Genomic DNA, 17,128 nt, shown 5'->3' with positions numbered 1-17,128 from the left:
GGAAGGAAGCAAGAGTGAAAGGCTGAAGTGAAATAGAGCGGGACGAAGGCAGTGAAGAGAGAGAACGTGGGAAGAAGAGAAAAATGCAAGGGAAAAAAAGCAGCGTCGTAAAAGAGGTGACGGAGCTGTCCTCTCAATAAGAAGGGTGCCAGCGGGCCTTGCTCTCGCTTACGGCCACACCCCCTTGAGCACGCCTGATCTCGTCTGATCTCGGAAGCTAAACAGGGATGGGCCTGGTTAGTACTTGGATGGGAGACCGCCTGGGAATACCATTTGCTGTAAGCTTTTAAGCGCAGGAGGCGCCCTATCCCCGCTCGCTCGCTCATTCCCCTGTTCACACGTGCAGTGCGGCTTGTCCGTCTGTTTATTTGTCAGCGTTGGCGAGACACGGGTGCCTGTGTATTAGCGTGAGCGTTTTTTATTCTGATCAGGAACAGTTTTACAAGTCCGCAAAGGATCGAGGAAAGGTTTATCGCCAGCTGAAAAGAGACACAGCGCTTCGGCTGTGGTGACTTGTTCGGCTGGCGTTCGGAGAGTCGCGTTTTTCAGAATTGTATTGAGATCGTTTTCCACAGAGCTCAGATGTCAAAGCACAGCAGCAGCTCTCCACAGCGATCCTCTATAGCGCCCTTTCTCCCGCAGCTCCGCCCTCATTGGAAGGAAGCAAGAGTGAAAGGCTGAAGTGAAATAGAGCGGGGATGAAGGCAGTGAAGAGAGAGAACGTGGGAAGAAGAGAAAAACGCAAGGGAAAAAAAGCAGCGTCGTAAAAGAGGTGACGGAGCTGTCCTCTCAATAAGAAGGGTGCCAGCGAGCCTTGCTCTCGCTTACGGCCACACCCCCTTGAGCACGCCTGATCTCGTCTGATCTCGGAAGCTAAACAGGGATGGGCCTGGTTAGTACTTGGATGGGAGACCCCCTGGGAATACCAGGTGCTGTAAGCTTTTAAGCGCAGGAGGCGCCCTATCCCCGCTCGCTCGCTCATTCCCCTGTTCACACGTGCAGTGCGGCTTGTCCGTCTGTTTATTTGTCAGCTTTGGCGAGACACGGGTGCTTGTGTATTAGCGTGAGCGTTTTTTATTCTGATCAGGAAGAGTTTTACAAGTCCGCAAAAGATCGAGGAAAGGTTTATCACCAGCTGAAAAGAGACACAGCGCTTCGGCTGCGGAGACTTGTTCGGCTGGCGTTCGGAGAGTCGCGTTTTTCAGAATTGTATTGAGATCGTTTTCCACAGAGCTCAGATGTCAAAGCACAGCAGCAGCTCTCCACAGCGATCTTCTATAGCGCCCTTTCTCCCGCTACTCCATCCTCATTGGAAGGAAGCAAGAGTGAAAGGCTGAAGTGAAATAGAGCTGGGACGAAGGCAGTGAAGAAAGAGAACATGGGAAGAAGAGAAAAACGCAAGGGAAAAAAGCAGCATCGTAAAAGAGTTGACGGAGCTGTCCTGTCAATAAGAAGGGTGCCAGCGAGCCTTGCTCTCGCTTACGGCCACACCCCCTTGAGCACGCCTGATCTTGTCTGATCTCGGAAGTTAAACAGGGATGGGCCTGGTTAGTACTTGGATGGGAGACCGCCTGGGAATACCAGGTGCTGTAAGCTTTTAAGCGCAGGAAGCGCCCTATCCCCGCTCGCTCGCTCATTCCCCTGTTAACACGTGCAGTGCAGCTTGTCCTTCTGTTTATTTGTCAGCTTTGGCGAGACACGGGTGCTTGTGTAATAGCGTGAGCGTTTTTTATTCTGATCATGAACAGTTTTACAAGTCCGCAAAGGATCGAGGAAAGGTTTATCGCCAGCTGAAAAGAGACACAGCGCTTCGGCTGTGGAGACTTGTTCGGCTGGCGTTCGGAGAGTCGCGTTTTTCAGAATTGTATTGAGATCGTTTTCCACAGAGCTCAGATGTCAAAGCACAGCAGCAGCTCTCCACAGCGATCCTCTATAGCGCCCTTTCTCCCGCAGCTCCGTCCTCATTGGAAGGAAGCAAGAGTGAGAGGCTGAAGTGAAATAGAGCGGGGACGAAGGCAGTGAAGAGAGAGAACGTGGGAAGAAGAGAAAAACGCAAGGGAAAAAAAGCAGCGTCGTAAAAGAGGTGACGGAGCTGTCCTCTCAATAAGAAGGGTGCCAGCGAGCCTTGCTCTCGCTTACGGCCACACCCCCTTGAGCATGCCTGATCTCGTCTGATCTCGGAAGCTAAACATGGTTGGGCCTGGTTAGTACTTGGATGGGAGACCGCCTGGGAATACCAGGTGCTGTAAGCTTTTAAGCGCAGGAGGCGCCCTATCCCGGCTCGATCGCTCATTCCCCTGTTCACACGTGCAGTGCGGCTTGTCCGTCTGTTTATTTGTCAGCTTTGGCGAGACACGGGTGCTTGTGTATTAGCGTGAGCGTTTTTTATTCTGATCATGAACAGTTTTACAAGTCCGCAAAGGATCGAGGAAAGGTTTATCGCCAGCTGAAAAGAGACACAACGCTTCGGCTGTGGAGACTTGTTCGGCTGGCGTTCGGAGAGTCGCGTTTTTCAGAATTGTATTGAGATCGTTTTCCACAGAGCTCAGATGTCAAAGCACAGCAGCAGCTCTCCACAGCGATCCTCTATAGCGCCCTTTCTCCCGCAGCTCCGTCCTCATTGGAAGGAAGCAAGAGTGAAAGGCTGAAGTGAAATAGAGCGGGACGAAGGCAGTGAAGAGAGAGAACGTGGGAAGAAGAGAAAAATGCAAGGGAAAAAAAGCAGCGTCGTAAAAGAGGTGACGGAGCTGTCCTCTCAATAAGAAGGGTGCCAGCGGGCCTTGCTCTCGCTTACGGCCACACCCCCTTGAGCACGCCTGATCTCGTCTGATCTCGGAAGCTAAACAGGGATGGGCCTGGTTAGTACTTGGATGGGAGACCGCCTGGGAATACCATTTGCTGTAAGCTTTTAAGCGCAGGAGGCGCCCTATCCCCGCTCGCTCGCTCATTCCCCTGTTCACACGTGCAGTGCGGCTTGTCCGTCTGTTTATTTGTCAGCGTTGGCGAGACACGGGTGCCTGTGTATTAGCGTGAGCGTTTTTTATTCTGATCAGGAACAGTTTTACAAGTCCGCAAAGGATCGAGGAAAGGTTTATCGCCAGCTGAAAAGAGACACAGCGCTTCGGCTGTGGTGACTTGTTCGGCTGGCGTTCGGAGAGTCGCGTTTTTCAGAATTGTATTGAGATCGTTTTCCACAGAGCTCAGATGTCAAAGCACAGCAGCAGCTCTCCACAGCGATCCTCTATAGCGCCCTTTCTCCCGCAGCTCCGCCCTCATTGGAAGGAAGCAAGAGTGAAAGGCTGAAGTGAAATAGAGCGGGGATGAAGGCAGTGAAGAGAGAGAACGTGGGAAGAAGAGAAAAACGCAAGGGAAAAAAAGCAGCGTCGTAAAAGAGGTGACGGAGCTGTCCTCTCAATAAGAAGGGTGCCAGCGAGCCTTGCTCTCGCTTACGGCCACACCCCCTTGAGCACACCTGATCTTGTTTGATCTCAGAAGCTAAACAGGGATGGGCCTGGCTAGTACTTGGATGGGAGACCGCCTGGGAATACCAGGTGCTGTAAGCTTTTAAGCGCAGGAGGCGCCCTATCCCCGCTCGCTCGCTCATTCCCCTGTTCACACGTGCAGTGCGGCTTGTCCGTCTGTTTATTTGTCAGCTATGGCGAGACACGGGTGCTTGTGTATTAGCGTGAGCGTTTTTTATTCTGATCAGGAACAGTTTTACAAGTCCACAAAGGATCGAGGAAAGGTTTATCGCCAGCTGAAAAGAGACACAGCGCTTTGGCTGTGGAGACTTGTTCGGCTGGCGTTCGGAGAGTCGCGTTTTTCAGAATTGTATTGAGATCGTTTTCCACAGAGCTCAGATGTCAAAGCACAGCAGCAGCTCTCCACAGCGATCCTCTATAGCGCCCTTTCTCCCGCAGCTCCGTTCTCATTGGAAGGAAGCAAGAGTGAAAGGCTGAAGTGAAATAGAGCGGGGACGAAGGCAGTGAAGAGAGAGAATGTGGGAAGAAGAGAAAAACGCAAGGGAAAAAAAGCAGCGTCGTAAAAGAGGTGACGGAGCTGTCCTCTCAATAAGAAGGGTGCCAGCGAGCCTTGCTCTCGCTTACGGCCACACCCCCTTGAGCACGCCTGATCTCGTCTGATCTCGGAAGCTAAACAGGGATGGGCCTGGTTAGTACTTGGATGGGAGACCGCCTGGGAATACCATTTGCTGTAAGCTTTTAAGCGCAGGAGGCGCCCTATCCCCGCTCGCTCGCTCATTCCCCTGTTCACACGTGCAGTGCGGCTTGTCCGTCTGTTTATTTGTCAGCGTTGGCGAGACACGGGTGCCTGTGTATTAGCGTGAGCGTTTTTTATTCTGATCAGGAACAGTTTTACAAGTCCGCAAAGGATCGAGGAAAGGTTTATCGCCAGCTGAAAAGAGACACAGCACTTCGGCTGTGGTGACTTGTTCGGCTGGCGTTCGGAGAGTCGCGTTTTTCAGAATTGTATTGAGATCGTTTTCCACAGAGCTCAGATGTCAAAGCACAGCAGCAGCTCTCCACAGCGATCCTCTATAGCGCCCTTTCTCCCGCAGCTCCGTCCTCATTGGAAGGAAGCAAGAGTGAAAGGCTGAAGTGAAATAGAGCGGGGATGAAGGCAGTGAAGAGAGAGAACGTGGGAAGAAGAGAAAAACGCAAGGGAAAAAAAGCAGCGTCGTAAAAGAGGTGACGGAGCTGTCCTCTCAATAAGTAGGGTGCCAGCGAGCCTTGCTCTCGCTTACGGCCACACCCCCTTGAGCATGCCTGATCTCGTCTGATCTCGGAAGCTAAACAGGGATGGGCCTGGTTAGTGCTTGGATGGGAGACCGCCTGGGAATACCAGGTGCTGAAAGCTTTTAAGCGCAGGAGGCGCCCTATCCCCGCTCGCTCGCTCATTCCCCTGTTCACACGTGCAGTGCGGCTTGTCCGTCTGTTTATTTGTCAGCTTTGGCGAGACACGGGTGCTTGTGTATTAGCGTGAGCGTTTTTTATTCTGATCATGAACAGTTTAACAAGTCCGCAAAGGATCGAGGAAAGGTTTATCGCCAGCTGAAAAGAGACACAGCGCTTCGGCTGTGGAGACTTGTTCGGCTGGCGTTCGGAGAGTCGCGTTTTTCAGAATTGTATTGAGATCGTTTTCCACAGAGCTCAGATGTCAAAGCACAGCAGCAGCTCTCCACAGCGATCCTCTATAGCGCCCTTTCTCCCGCAGCTCCGTCCTCATTGGAAGGAAGCAAGAGTGAAAGGCTGAAGTGAAATAGAGCGGGGACGAAGGCAGTGAAGAGAGAGAACGTGGGAAGAAGAGAAAAACGCAAGGGAAAAAAAGCAGCGTCGTAAAAGAGGTGACGGAGCTGTCCTCTCAATAAGAAGGGTGCCAGCGAGCCTTGCTCTCGCTTACGGCCACACCCCCTTGAGCACGCCTGATCTCGTCTGATCTCGGAAGCTAAACAGGGATGGGCCTGGTTAGTACTTGGATGGGAGACCGCCTGGGAATACCAGGTGCTGTAAGCTTTTAAGCGCAGGAGGCGCCCTATCCCCGCTCGCTCGCTCATTCCCCTGTTCACACGTGCAGTGCGGCTTGTCCCTCTGTTTATTTGTCAGCTTTGGCGAGACACGGGTGCTTGTGTATTAGCGTGAGCGTTTTTTATTCTGATCATGAACAGTTTAACAAGTCCGCAAAGGATCGAGGAAAGGTTTATCCCCAGCTGAAAAGAGACACAGCGATTCGGCTGTGGAGACTTGTTCGGCTGGCGTTCGGAGAGTCGCGTTTTTCAGAATTGTATTGAGATCGTTTTCCACAGAGCTCAGATGTCAAAGCACAGCAGCAGCTCTCCACAGCGATCCTCTATAGCGCCCTTTCACCCGCAGCTCCGTTCTCATTGGAAGGAAGCAAGAGTGAAAGGCTGAAGTGAAATAGAGCGGGGACGAAGGCAGTGAAGAGAGAGAACGTGGGAAGAAGAGAAAAATGCAAGGGAAAAAAAGCAGCGTCGTAAAAGAGGTGACGGAGCTGTCCTCTCAATAAGAAGGGTGCCAGCGAGCATTGCTCTCGCTTACGGCCACACCCCCTTGAGCACGCCTGATCTCGTCTGATCTCGGAAGCTAAACAGGGATGGGCCTGGTTAGTGCTTGGATGGGAGACCGCCTGGGAATACCAGGTGCTGTAAGCTTTTAAGCGCAGGAGGCGCCCTATCCCCGCTCGCTCGCTCATTCCCCTGTTCACACGTGCAGTGCGGCTTGTCCGTCTGTTTATTTGTCAGCTTTGGCGAGACACGGGTGCTTGTGTATTAGCGTGAGCGTTTTTTATTCTGATCAGGAACAGTTTAACAAGTCCGCAAAGGATCGAGGAAAGGTTTATCGCCAGCTGAAAAGAGACACAGCGCTTCGGCTGTGGAGACTTGTTCGGCTGGCGTTCGGAGAGTCGCGTTTTTCAGAATTGTATTGAGATCGTTTTCCACAGAGCTCAGATGTCAAAGCACAGCAGCAGCTCTCCACAGCGATCCTCTATAGCGCCCTTTCTCCCGCAGCTCCGTCCTCATTGGAAGGAAGCAAGAGTGAAAGGCTGAAGTGAAATAGAGCGGGGACGAAGGCAGTGAAGAGAGAGAACGTGGGAAGAAGAGAAAAACGCAAGGGAAAAAAAGCAGCGTCGTAAAAGAGGTGACGGAGCTGTCCTCTCAATAAGAAGGGTGCCAGCGAGCCTTGCTCTCGCTTACGGCCACACCCCCTTGAGCATGCCTGATCTCGTCTGATCTCGGAAGCTAAACAGGGATGGGCCTGGTTAGTGCTTGGATGGGAGACCGCCTGGGAATACCAGGTGCTGTAAGCTTTTAAGCGCAGGAGGCGCCCTATCCCCACTCGCTCGCTCATTCCCCTGTTCACACGTGCAGTGCGGCTTGTCCGTCTGTTTATTTGTCAGCTTTGGCGAGACACGGGTGCTTGTGTATTAGCGTGAGCGTTTTTTATTCTGATCAGGAACAGTTTTACAAGTCCGCAAAGGATCGAGGAAAGGTTTATCGCCAGCTGAAAAGAGACACAGCGTTTCGGCTGTGGAGACTTGTTTGGCTGGCGTTCGGAGAGTCGCGTTTTTCAGAATTGTATTGAGATCGTTTTCCACAGAGCTCAGATGTCAAAGCACAGCAGCAGCTCTCCACAGCGATCCTCTATAGCGCCCTTTCACCCGCAGCTCCGTTCTCATTGGAAGGAAGCAAGAGTGAAAGGCTGAAGTGAAATAGAGCGGGGACGAAGGCAGTGAAGAGAGAGAACGTGGGAAGAAGAGAAAAACGCAAGGGAAAAAAAGCAGCGTCGTAAAAGAGGTGACGGAGCTGTCCTCTCAATAAGAAGGGTGCCAGCGAGCCTTGCTCTCGCTTACGGCCACACCCCCTTGAGCACGCCTGATCTCGTCTGATCTCGGAAGCTAAACAGGGATGGGCCTGGTTAGTACTTGGATGGGAGACCGCCTGGGAATACCAGGTGCTGTAAGCTTTTAAGCGCAGGAGGCGCCCTATCCCCGCTCGCTCGCTCATTCCCCTGTTCACACGTGCAGTGCGGCTTGTCCCTCTGTTTATTTGTCAGCTTTGGCGAGACACGGGTGCTTGTGTATTAGCGTTAGTGTTTTTTATTCTGATCATGAACAGTTTAACAAGTCCGCAAAGGATCGAGGAAAGGTTTATCGCCAGCTGAAAAGAGACACAGCGCTTTGGCTGTGGAGACTTGTTCGGCTGGCGTTCGGAGAGTCGCGTTTTTCAGAATTGTATTGAGATCGTTTTCCACAGAGCTCAGATGTCAAAGCACAGCAGCAGCTCTCCACAGCGATCCTCTATAGCGCCCTTTCTCCCGCAGCTCCGTCCTCATTGGAAGGAAGCAAGAGTGAAAGGCTGAAGTGAAATAGAGCGGGGACGAAGGCAGTGAAGAGAGAGAACGTGGGAAGAAGAGAAAAACGCAAGGGAAAAAAAGCAGCGTCGTAAAAGAGGTGACGGAGCTGTCCTCTCAATAAGAAGGGTGCCAGCGGGCCTTGCTCTCGCTTACGGCCACACCCCCTTGAGCACGCCTGATCTCGTCTGATCTCGGAAGCTAAACAGGGATGGGCCTGGTTAGTACTTGGATGGGAGACCGCCTGGGAATACCAGGTGCTGTAAGCTTTTAAGCGCAGGAGGCGCCCTATCCCCGCTCGCTCGCTCATTCCCCTGTTCACACGTGCAGTGCGGCTTGTCCCTCTGTTTATTTGTCAGCTTTGGCGAGACACGGGTGCTTGTGTATTAGCGTGAGCGTTTTTTATTCTGATCATGAACAGTTTAACAAGTCCGCAAAGGATCGAGGAAAGGTTTATCCCCAGCTGAAAAGAGACACAGCGATTCGGCTGTGGAGACTTGTTCGGCTGGCGTTCGGAGAGTCGCGTTTTTCAGAATTGTATTGAGATCGTTTTCCACAGAGCTCAGATGTCAAAGCACAGCAGCAGCTCTCCACAGCGATCCTCTATAGCGCCCTTTCTCCCGCAGCTCCGTTCTCATTGGAAGGAAGCAAGAGTGAAAGGCTGAAGTGAAATAGAGTGGGGACGAAGGCAGTGAAGAGAGAGAACGTGGGAAGAAGAGAAAAACGCAAGGGAAAAAAAGCAGCGTCGTAAAAGAGGTGACGGAGCTGTCCTCTCAATAAGAAGGGTGCCAGCGAGCCTTGCTCTCACTTACGGCCACAACCCTTGAGCACGCCTGATCTCGTCTGATCTCGGAAGCTAAACAGGGATGGGCCTGGTTAGTACTTGGATGGGAGACCGCCTGGGAATACCAGGTGCTGTAAGCTTTTAAGCGCAGGAGGCGCCCTATCCCCGCTCGCTCGCTCATTCCCCTGTTCACACGTGCAGTGCGGCTTGTCCCTCTGTTTATTTGTCAGCTTTGGCGAGACACGGGTGCTTGTGTATTAGCGTGAGCGTTTTTTATTCTGATCATGAACAGTTTAACAAGTCCGCAAAGGATCGAGGAAAGGTTTATCCCCAGCTGAAAAGAGACACAGCGATTCGGCTGTGGAGACTTGTTCGGCTGGCGTTCGGAGAGTCGCGTTTTTCAGAATTGTATTGAGATCGTTTTCCACAGAGCTCAGATGTCAAAGCACAGCAGCAGCTCTCCACAGCGATCCTCTATAGCGCCCTTTCACCCGCAGCTCCGTTCTCATTGGAAGGAAGCAAGAGTGAAAGGCTGAAGTGAAATAGAGCGGGGACGAAGGCAGTGAAGAGAGAGAACGTGGGAAGAAGAGAAAAATGCAAGGGAAAAAAAGCAGCGTCGTAAAAGAGGTGACGGAGCTGTCCTCTCAATAAGAAGGGTGCCAGCGAGCATTGCTCTCGCTTACGGCCACACCCCCTTGAGCACGCCTGATCTCGTCTGATCTCGGAAGCTAAACAGGGATGGGCCTGGTTAGTGCTTGGATGGGAGACCGCCTGGGAATACCAGGTGCTGTAAGCTTTTAAGCGCAGGAGGCGCCCTATCCCCGCTCGCTCGCTCATTCCCCTGTTCACACGTGCAGTGCGGCTTGTCCGTCTGTTTATTTGTCAGCTTTGGCGAGACACGGGTGCTTGTGTATTAGCGTGAGCGTTTTTTATTCTGATCAGGAACAGTTTAACAAGTCCGCAAAGGATCGAGGAAAGGTTTATCGCCAGCTGAAAAGAGACACAGCGCTTCGGCTGTGGAGACTTGTTCGGCTGGCGTTCGGAGAGTCGCGTTTTTCAGAATTGTATTGAGATCGTTTTCCACAGAGCTCAGATGTCAAAGCACAGCAGCAGCTCTCCACAGCGATCCTCTATAGCGCCCTTTCTCCCGCAGCTCCGTCCTCATTGGAAGGAAGCAAGAGTGAAAGGCTGAAGTGAAATAGAGCGGGGACGAAGGCAGTGAAGAGAGAGAACGTGGGAAGAAGAGAAAAACGCAAGGGAAAAAAAGCAGCGTCGTAAAAGAGGTGACGGAGCTGTCCTCTCAATAAGAAGGGTGCCAGCGAGCCTTGCTCTCGCTTACGGCCACACCCCCTTGAGCATGCCTGATCTCGTCTGATCTCGGAAGCTAAACAGGGATGGGCCTGGTTAGTACTTGGATGGGAGACCGCCTGGGAATACCAGGTGCTGTAAGCTTTTAAGCGCAGGAGGCGCCCTATCCCCGCTCGCTCGCTCATTCCCCTGTTCACACGTGCAGTGCGGCTTGTCCGTCTGTTTATTTGTCAGCTTTGGCGAGACACGGGTGCTTGTGTATTAGCGTGAGCCTTTTTTATTCTGATCATGAACAGTTTAACAAGTCCGCAAAGGATCGAGGAAAGGTTTATCGCCAGCTGAAAAGAGACACAGCGCTTCGGCTGTGGAGACTTTATTAATAAGGCCCCTCAGTAGTTGAGATCTCTGTTATACCCATCTAGAAACATGCAATCAGCATGTTATTGCTGAAGCAATAGTCACAACATTATTCCACACCTGGGTGAGAGGCGGGTTATGATGACAGTCATGCTTTCTACACCTTATACTGAGCTCAGAAATGGACCTAGCGGACATCTCACGAGCAGATCCCTCCGCGTATAAGAAAGGTAACTTGTCTCAGCAAAAATACCACGGATTCACATCCAAAATATGATAAAAAGGCAAAAACCCCACACTTGGAATGCAAACGTACCCTAAAAAGGAAACACGGTTTTAAAACGAACTTGATTTTCCCCTGGAGAAACCTTTTTATGGACACACATCGCATCTATAACACATGTAGAACTAAATATAAAGTTAAAACTTAATATAAGAAGTCATGACATATCACACATGACGAAGTCTGGTCCAGAATAAACAGTTTACACTGACCAACCTTTATTTACCCTGGTCACTCACTTCTATTAACTGTTTAACTGGGTAACAAATTAATATTTGTTTCAATTTGGGATCTACACCTGGGAGCCCTGAAATGTTGGCCAGAGGGGAGAAGCTGATATTCAGACGTGAAAATATATTAAAAAAAAGGATCTGATGTTGTTTTTCACCTGTCTAATCAAAGCTTGTTCAAAAATTATCTGATTATAGGACACACGAGTTTATAATCACACTCATTCCACTTTTTAACCCCGTATATATGCACAATATGAAACGTATATACACTAAATCTCACGTGTGACTCCCATAATATACATTTCTTTACGAAAATTAGAAACACTTACTCCAATTATCAACCCCCCATGACGAGGCAATATTTCATACCTTTGTTTCTTTGTGGGTTCAAAGTTCTGTCCTGTCGTTTCACACGTAATGTTTTGGTAGTTATCTTAATTTTCCTTTGCAATTATCTCCAAGATCATCATCAACTTTTTGTAAAACGCTATGCACAACTGATATTTAAAGAAAGTCCTGTACCAAAACGTCTTCGTAGGGAAAGACAACTGTTTTTTCCTTACGTTAGTCGCTACACGGTTACTCAGAAAATCCATTCACCGCCTTTAAAAAAAAAGTTTCGTTTTTTATTGTGGTTCACTGACATTTCTGTCACAATTCTGAGGGACCCCAAATAAAATTCACTTGCCGGTATAAAGACGCCGGCGAGGATAAGACAGGTATCGAGCCACCTGCGTATCTAGCGGACGTTTAAAATAAAAAAATGGCGTGTAATGTTGCGAAGGGCTACTGTTTTTTTATAGTTTGTCGATTGTAAGGGACGTGGGCCGCGACAGAAATACTGAACGGGGTGGGAAAAGGTTTATTGATGGTTTATTGTACCGCAACGGTCACAATTGACTCACCAGCAAAGATGGCGCCGAGGCCACATCGACTCCCTCCCGCCCTGCCTCGCACCGAAGCTCGAGCTGCGGAGCGCGACGCCGAACCGCCGGTCTACGGGCGCGGGCGCCGGACATAGACGTCATAAACCCTTCCGAGGCGCAGGAATTATAGATCACTGTAGTTTCTTCTGGACCCGGGTTAGGGACAGTGTGCCCTCCGTGAGAGTCTTCTGAGGCAGCCAGTGTCTCATGGGTGTCCAGGCTTGGTACCATCCACCCAGTTTTTTATTTTATTTTGGAGGCCAAAGAGGACAAAAAAGGAAACGTCCAGAGGTGGATCGATGGTCATCTCTGCGGTTGTTCTGATGTTCTGGAAAAAACAAAACAAAAAAAAAACGGCTCGCTTGCCCGGTCGTGTAGTGTTTCCACACCCCACGCAAATCAACTTCTCTTCGCCCCCGGGGGCTCGTCGCCCGCCGCACCCCTCTCACGTGATAGGGGCTTCCCCCGGCTGTGACGTACTTACCCTACCCCCTTTTCCGCCAACGTCATACCGAAGGTCGCGCTTCGGGCCGCGGCGATGCTGACGGACTGTCTTGTAGCTGATAAGGGTTTAAATTTCGACTTAAGGAGTTGGCCATCGTTATATTTCGCGAGGTATAATACGGGGGGAAAAAGAACATTTATATTTATCAACCTATTAGTAATACTGGGTGGATGTCACGTTCAGTGCCTCTCTCTAATAAAGTAGAAACGCGACATTAAACTCCGTTCGAAACGGGAGAAATCACCAGGACACTATACAACTGATGTCCGGAAAAGAAAAAAAAGAACTCCTATTCCCATTTGTAATGACCCCGTCGTGTTTTTCCCGGTGTGCGCTTATCTTTCGGAGACCGTTTCTCTCTGGTGTTGTTTTGCTGTTGGAATAAATGCCGAGGTGACCCTTCTGTGTGGAGTCTGCGTGTTCCAGCGGGTCGTTTCCTCCACCGCGGGGGCTGGTCGAACAGGGGTCTCCCAATCGTCACAGAAGTGTGTGTCGTTTTGGGTGGTGGTGGGGGGGTGCATCGGGGATACTGCGCCCCGAGGGGGTGATCTCTCACCTTACTCCGGACGATGGGAGAAGACCTGTACCTTCACGAGTCCAGGTTGTGAAAACGTCTTCTGGCAGTTCAAAACGTTTCAGGAGAGACAGGAGAGTCACGTTAAGAGTCGGACTGGACACTCCAGTACATGAACACTGCACTGAGAGAGAGAGGGGTTCATACAGACACACTGACTGGACACTCCAGGACATGAACACTGCACTGAGAGAGAGAGAGAGAGAGGTTCATACAGACATACTTACTGGACACTCCAGGACATGAACACTGCACTGAGAGAGAGAGGGGTTCATACAGACACACTGACTGGACACTCCAGGACATGAACACTGCACTGAGAGAGAGGGGTTCATACAGACTCACTGACTGGACACTCCAGGACATGAACACTGCACTGAGAGAGAGAGGGGTTCATACACACAAACTGACTGGACACTCCAGGACATGAACACTGCACTGAGAGAGAGAGGGGTTCATACACACAAACTGACTGGACACTCCAGGACATGAACACTGCACTGAGAGAGAGAGGGGTTCATACAGACACACTGACTGGACATTCCAGTACATGAACACTGCACTGAGAGAGAGAGGGGTTCATACAGACACACTGACTGGACACTCCAGTACATGAACACTGCACTGAGAGAGAGAGGGGTTCATACAGACACACTGACTGGACACTAGACAGGAGTAAAGAGAGGATCAGAGCATTACCCACCTTCTTTTTCTTCTGTCTCACAGGAGGTGGTGATTGGACCTCCTCCAGCTGGAGTCCGAGGAGGGAGAGAGGGGGCAGGAGAGGGACAGCACAGGGAGAGAAAGAGAGAGACAGGTGAGTCAAGTGTCCCAAGAGCACAGACTCTGCTGAGATCACACTCGCAGTGAGTGAGCCTGGGTGTAGCCCACTAATACTGACCCACTGGACACCACAGGACAGAGAGGAGGAGAGAGACACACTGAGGACAGAGAGGAGGAGGAGAGAGACACTGACAGACAGGGCTGAAAGAGAGAGAGACAGAGAGGCAGGGACAGGCAGACAGCAGGCCGAGAGAGACACTGACAGACAGGGCTGAAAGAGAGAGAGACACTGAGACCCAGGGACAGACAAGACGGCAAAACTCCACCACAGACAGGACAGGGGGCAGGGTGGGACCAGCACTGACCTCCTTCCTCTCTCCTGCCGGAGGAGCTGTCTCCACCTCCTCTTCCTCCTGCAAGTCAAGAGACAGACTGAGAGAGAGACGGGCTGGCGGGACATCGGCGAACAGAGCTGAAGGCAGAGAGCAGAGGAGACAGGCCCAGCTGGGACAACGCAGTACAGACAGAGAGACAGACAGGGAGACACACGGAGAGACACAGGGAGAGAGACCGAGCTGGGACAACGCAGGACAGACAGAGAGCAGGGAGACACACGGAGAGAGAGAGGAGGGAGGGAGACCTAGCTGGGACAACGCAGGACAGACAGAGAGACAGGCAGGGAGACACACGGAGAGACACAGGGAGAGAGACCCAGCTGGGACAACGCAGGACAGACAGAGAGCAGGGAGACATGGAAAGACACAGGGAGAGAGACAGGGAGAGAGGGACAGACACAGAGAAAAAGAGAGACTCAGAAAGAAGGACAGAAAGACAGAAAGAGAGAAGTACAGATGGACAAAAAGACAGAGAAAAGGACAGAAAGACAGATGGACAGAAGGACAGATGGACAGAGAAAAGGATAGATAGAATGATGGACAGAAAGACAGAAAAGGACAGAAAGACAGATGGACAGAAGGACAGATGGACAGAGAAAAGAACAGAAGGACAGGACAGAGAAAAGGACAGAAGGACAGACGGACAGATGGACAGACGGACAGATGGACCGACAGACAGATGGACGGACAGACGGACATACTCTGCCCCACTTGCCTCGTCAGACATCTCAGCGTCTCTCCTTGCCCTCCGCACTGGGGAGCCCCAGGCGGGGCCTGGCGGGGCCGGGCGGGCGATGGGGGGCAGGACGGGCGGGGGCAGGGGCAGGGGCAGGGGCACCGCCCCGGGCAGCAGTGGGGGCTCGAGGGGCATGGTGGGGAGGAAGGGGGGACGGCGGGGCGGGGCGGGCAGGGGCCTGAGGGGGCCGGAGGGGGGGGCCAGGGGCGGGGAGCGGAGGGGGCTCTCGGGCGAAGAGGGGGGGGACACCGAGCGGAACGAGCCGGGCGAGCCCGGGAGCTCCAGCTGCAGCTTGGCCGCCCTCTCCAGCTTCTGGACGAGCTCGGGGAGACAAGAAGACACCACAGGATTCTGTCCAGCGGGGAGAGGGGGAGACACAACGCAGGGGGGATGAGGAGCAGAGACTACGCCTGGACAGGTGAGTGTGTACAGTGTGTCCAGTAAGAGTCTGGACAGGTGAGTGTGTACAGTGTGTCCAGTAAGAGTCCGGACAGGTGAGTGTGTACAGTGTGTCCAGTGAGAGTGTGGACAGGTGAGAGTGTACAGTGTGTCCAGTGAGAGTCTGGACAGGTGAGTGTGGACAGTGTGAGTCTGGACAGTGTGTCCAGTAAGAGTCTGGACAGGTGAGTCTCTACAGTGTGTCCAGTGAGAGTCTGGACAGGTGAGTGTGGACAGTGTGTTAAGTAAGAGTCTGGACAGGTGAGTGTGGACAGTGTGTCCAGTGAGAGTGCTGACAGGTGAGTGTGGACGGTGTGTCCAGTGAGAGTGTGGACAGGTGAGTGTGGACAGTGTGTTAAGTAAGAGTCTGGACAGGTGAGTGTGGACAGTGTGTCCAGTGAGAGTGCTGACAGGTGAGTGTGGACGGTGTGTCCAGTGAGAGTGTGGACAGGTGAGTGTGGACAGTAAGAGTCTGGACAGGTGAGTGTGTCCAGTGTGTCCAGTAAGAGTCTGGACAGGCGAGTGTGTCCAGTGTGTCCAGTAAGAGTGTGGACAGGTGTGTCCAACAGTAAGAAGCTGTCTTACCCTGTAACCCAGCTCAGGGGTGTTAGGGGGTGCTCTGTCTCCTCCCCAGATCTCACCTTCAGGTTGTGTGAAATGCCGGACCACTAGGAGACGCTGGAAACGAGGACACAAGACAGAGGTCAGGTCCACAGAGCTCACTCAATCACTACAGCAAGCAGAGACCTCTCGGCCATCAGGACTGTGGGGGTCAGAGTGGGGAGCTGTAGGGTTTCGGGAGTTTAGGGGTCAGTGTGGGGAGCTGTAGGGTATCGGGAGTTTAGGGGTCAGTGTGGGGAGCTGTAGGGTATCGGGAGTTTAGGGGTCAGTGTGGGGAGCTGTAGGGTATCGGGAGTTTAGGGGTCAGAGTGGGGAGCTGCAGGGTATTGGGAGTTTAGGGGTCAGTGGGGGAGCTGTAGGGTAGATGTGGGGCACCGGGCCCACCACAGGACGGCCGGTCCAGTCTCGCGGAAGGCGACCGGGTCAGACTTACGGAAAAGCACCGGGACTTGGGCCGGGACCTCTCCCGCTGCCAGTCCAGGTTCGGCCTGACCGGTGTGACCTGTGAAGACGCCAAACAGCCCATCTCCGAGACAGCTCTGACCACATAGCCCAGCCCAGTCGTTTCGAGACTAGGGGCCTTGGGCAGTCTCTACAGTGTGTCCAGTGAGAGTGTGGACAGGTGAGTGTGTACAGTGTGTTAAGTAAGAGTCTGGACAGGTGAGTGTGGACAGTGTGTCCAGTGAGAGTGTGGACAGGTGAGTGTGGACAGTGTGTCCAGTAAGAGTGTGGACAGGCGAGTGTGTACAGTGTGTCCAGTAAGAGTCTGGACAGTGTGTCCAGTAAGAGTGTGGACAGGTGAGTGTGGACAGTGTGTCCAGTAAGAGTCTGGACAGGTGAGTGTGTACAGTGTATCCAGTAAGAGTCTGGACAGGTGAGTCTCTACAGTGTGTCCAGTAAGAGTCTGGACAGTGTGTCCAGTAAGAGTGTGGACAGGTGAGTGTGGACAGTGTGTCCAGTGAGAGTCTGGACAGGTGAGTGTGTACAGTGTGTCCAGTGAGAGTCTGGACAGGTGAGTGTGTACAGTGTGTCCAGTAAGAGTCTGGACAGTGTGTCCAGTAAGAGTGTGGACAGGCGAGTGTGTACAGTGTGTCCAGTAAGAGTCTGGACAGTGTGTCCAGTGAGAGTGTGGACAGGTGAGTCTTTACAGTGTGTTCAGGAAGAGTCTGGGACGTCCAGAGGCAATCTGTGCTCTCAGAAGGCCATAATGGACCTGGAGCTTGGTGTTCCTCGGACCCGCGACCCTGTCTCTTGAGCCGAGGCGTGTCCTCAGTCAAGATCACCACTGAAAGTGTCTCT

The 17,128-nt window shown here is 52.2% G+C and overlaps 8 non-coding genes and 8 pseudogenes across 8 annotated transcripts; all 16 read left to right on the top strand.

Annotated features, from left to right (window-relative positions):
* Positions 1-166: 166 nt before the first annotated feature.
* On the top strand, positions 167-285 carry LOC148670637 (5S ribosomal RNA; annotated as a pseudogene).
* Positions 286-822: 537 nt separating this feature from the next.
* LOC148670636 (5S ribosomal RNA) lies at positions 823-941 on the top strand. The gene has a single exon (XR_015937268.1). It is a non-coding gene; the product is annotated as a 5S ribosomal RNA (ribosomal RNA).
* A 536-nt stretch (positions 942-1,477) lies between these two features.
* Positions 1,478-1,596, top strand: LOC148670635 (5S ribosomal RNA). Its single transcript, XR_015938472.1, has one exon. It is a non-coding gene; the product is annotated as a 5S ribosomal RNA (ribosomal RNA).
* Positions 1,597-2,133: 537 nt separating this feature from the next.
* Positions 2,134-2,252, top strand: LOC148670634 (5S ribosomal RNA). Its single transcript, XR_015938475.1, has one exon. It is a non-coding gene; the product is annotated as a 5S ribosomal RNA (ribosomal RNA).
* A 536-nt stretch (positions 2,253-2,788) lies between these two features.
* LOC148670633 (5S ribosomal RNA) lies at positions 2,789-2,907 on the top strand (annotated as a pseudogene).
* Positions 2,908-3,444: 537 nt separating this feature from the next.
* Positions 3,445-3,563, top strand: LOC148670632 (5S ribosomal RNA). The gene has a single exon (XR_015938452.1). It is a non-coding gene; the product is annotated as a 5S ribosomal RNA (ribosomal RNA).
* Positions 3,564-4,100: 537 nt separating this feature from the next.
* Positions 4,101-4,219, top strand: LOC148670631 (5S ribosomal RNA; annotated as a pseudogene).
* A 537-nt stretch (positions 4,220-4,756) lies between these two features.
* LOC148670630 (5S ribosomal RNA) lies at positions 4,757-4,875 on the top strand (annotated as a pseudogene).
* Positions 4,876-5,412: 537 nt separating this feature from the next.
* LOC148670629 (5S ribosomal RNA) lies at positions 5,413-5,531 on the top strand. Its single transcript, XR_015937819.1, has one exon. It is a non-coding gene; the product is annotated as a 5S ribosomal RNA (ribosomal RNA).
* A 537-nt stretch (positions 5,532-6,068) lies between these two features.
* On the top strand, positions 6,069-6,187 carry LOC148670628 (5S ribosomal RNA; annotated as a pseudogene).
* A 537-nt stretch (positions 6,188-6,724) lies between these two features.
* On the top strand, positions 6,725-6,843 carry LOC148670627 (5S ribosomal RNA; annotated as a pseudogene).
* A 537-nt stretch (positions 6,844-7,380) lies between these two features.
* On the top strand, positions 7,381-7,499 carry LOC148670626 (5S ribosomal RNA). Its single transcript, XR_015937818.1, has one exon. It is a non-coding gene; the product is annotated as a 5S ribosomal RNA (ribosomal RNA).
* Positions 7,500-8,036: 537 nt separating this feature from the next.
* On the top strand, positions 8,037-8,155 carry LOC148670625 (5S ribosomal RNA). The gene has a single exon (XR_015937817.1). It is a non-coding gene; the product is annotated as a 5S ribosomal RNA (ribosomal RNA).
* A 537-nt stretch (positions 8,156-8,692) lies between these two features.
* Positions 8,693-8,810, top strand: LOC148670624 (5S ribosomal RNA; annotated as a pseudogene).
* A 537-nt stretch (positions 8,811-9,347) lies between these two features.
* On the top strand, positions 9,348-9,466 carry LOC148670623 (5S ribosomal RNA; annotated as a pseudogene).
* A 537-nt stretch (positions 9,467-10,003) lies between these two features.
* On the top strand, positions 10,004-10,122 carry LOC148670622 (5S ribosomal RNA). Its single transcript, XR_015938528.1, has one exon. It is a non-coding gene; the product is annotated as a 5S ribosomal RNA (ribosomal RNA).
* The last annotated feature ends 7,006 nt before the right edge of the window (positions 10,123-17,128 follow it).

This window comes from Lepisosteus platostomus, chromosome 5 (assembly GCF_059453375.1).
Source record: "Lepisosteus platostomus isolate fLepPlt1 chromosome 5, fLepPlt1.hap1, whole genome shotgun sequence".
NCBI lineage: Eukaryota > Metazoa > Chordata > Actinopteri > Semionotiformes > Lepisosteidae > Lepisosteus > Lepisosteus platostomus.
This window is presented reverse-complemented; position numbering and strand designations above follow the sequence as displayed.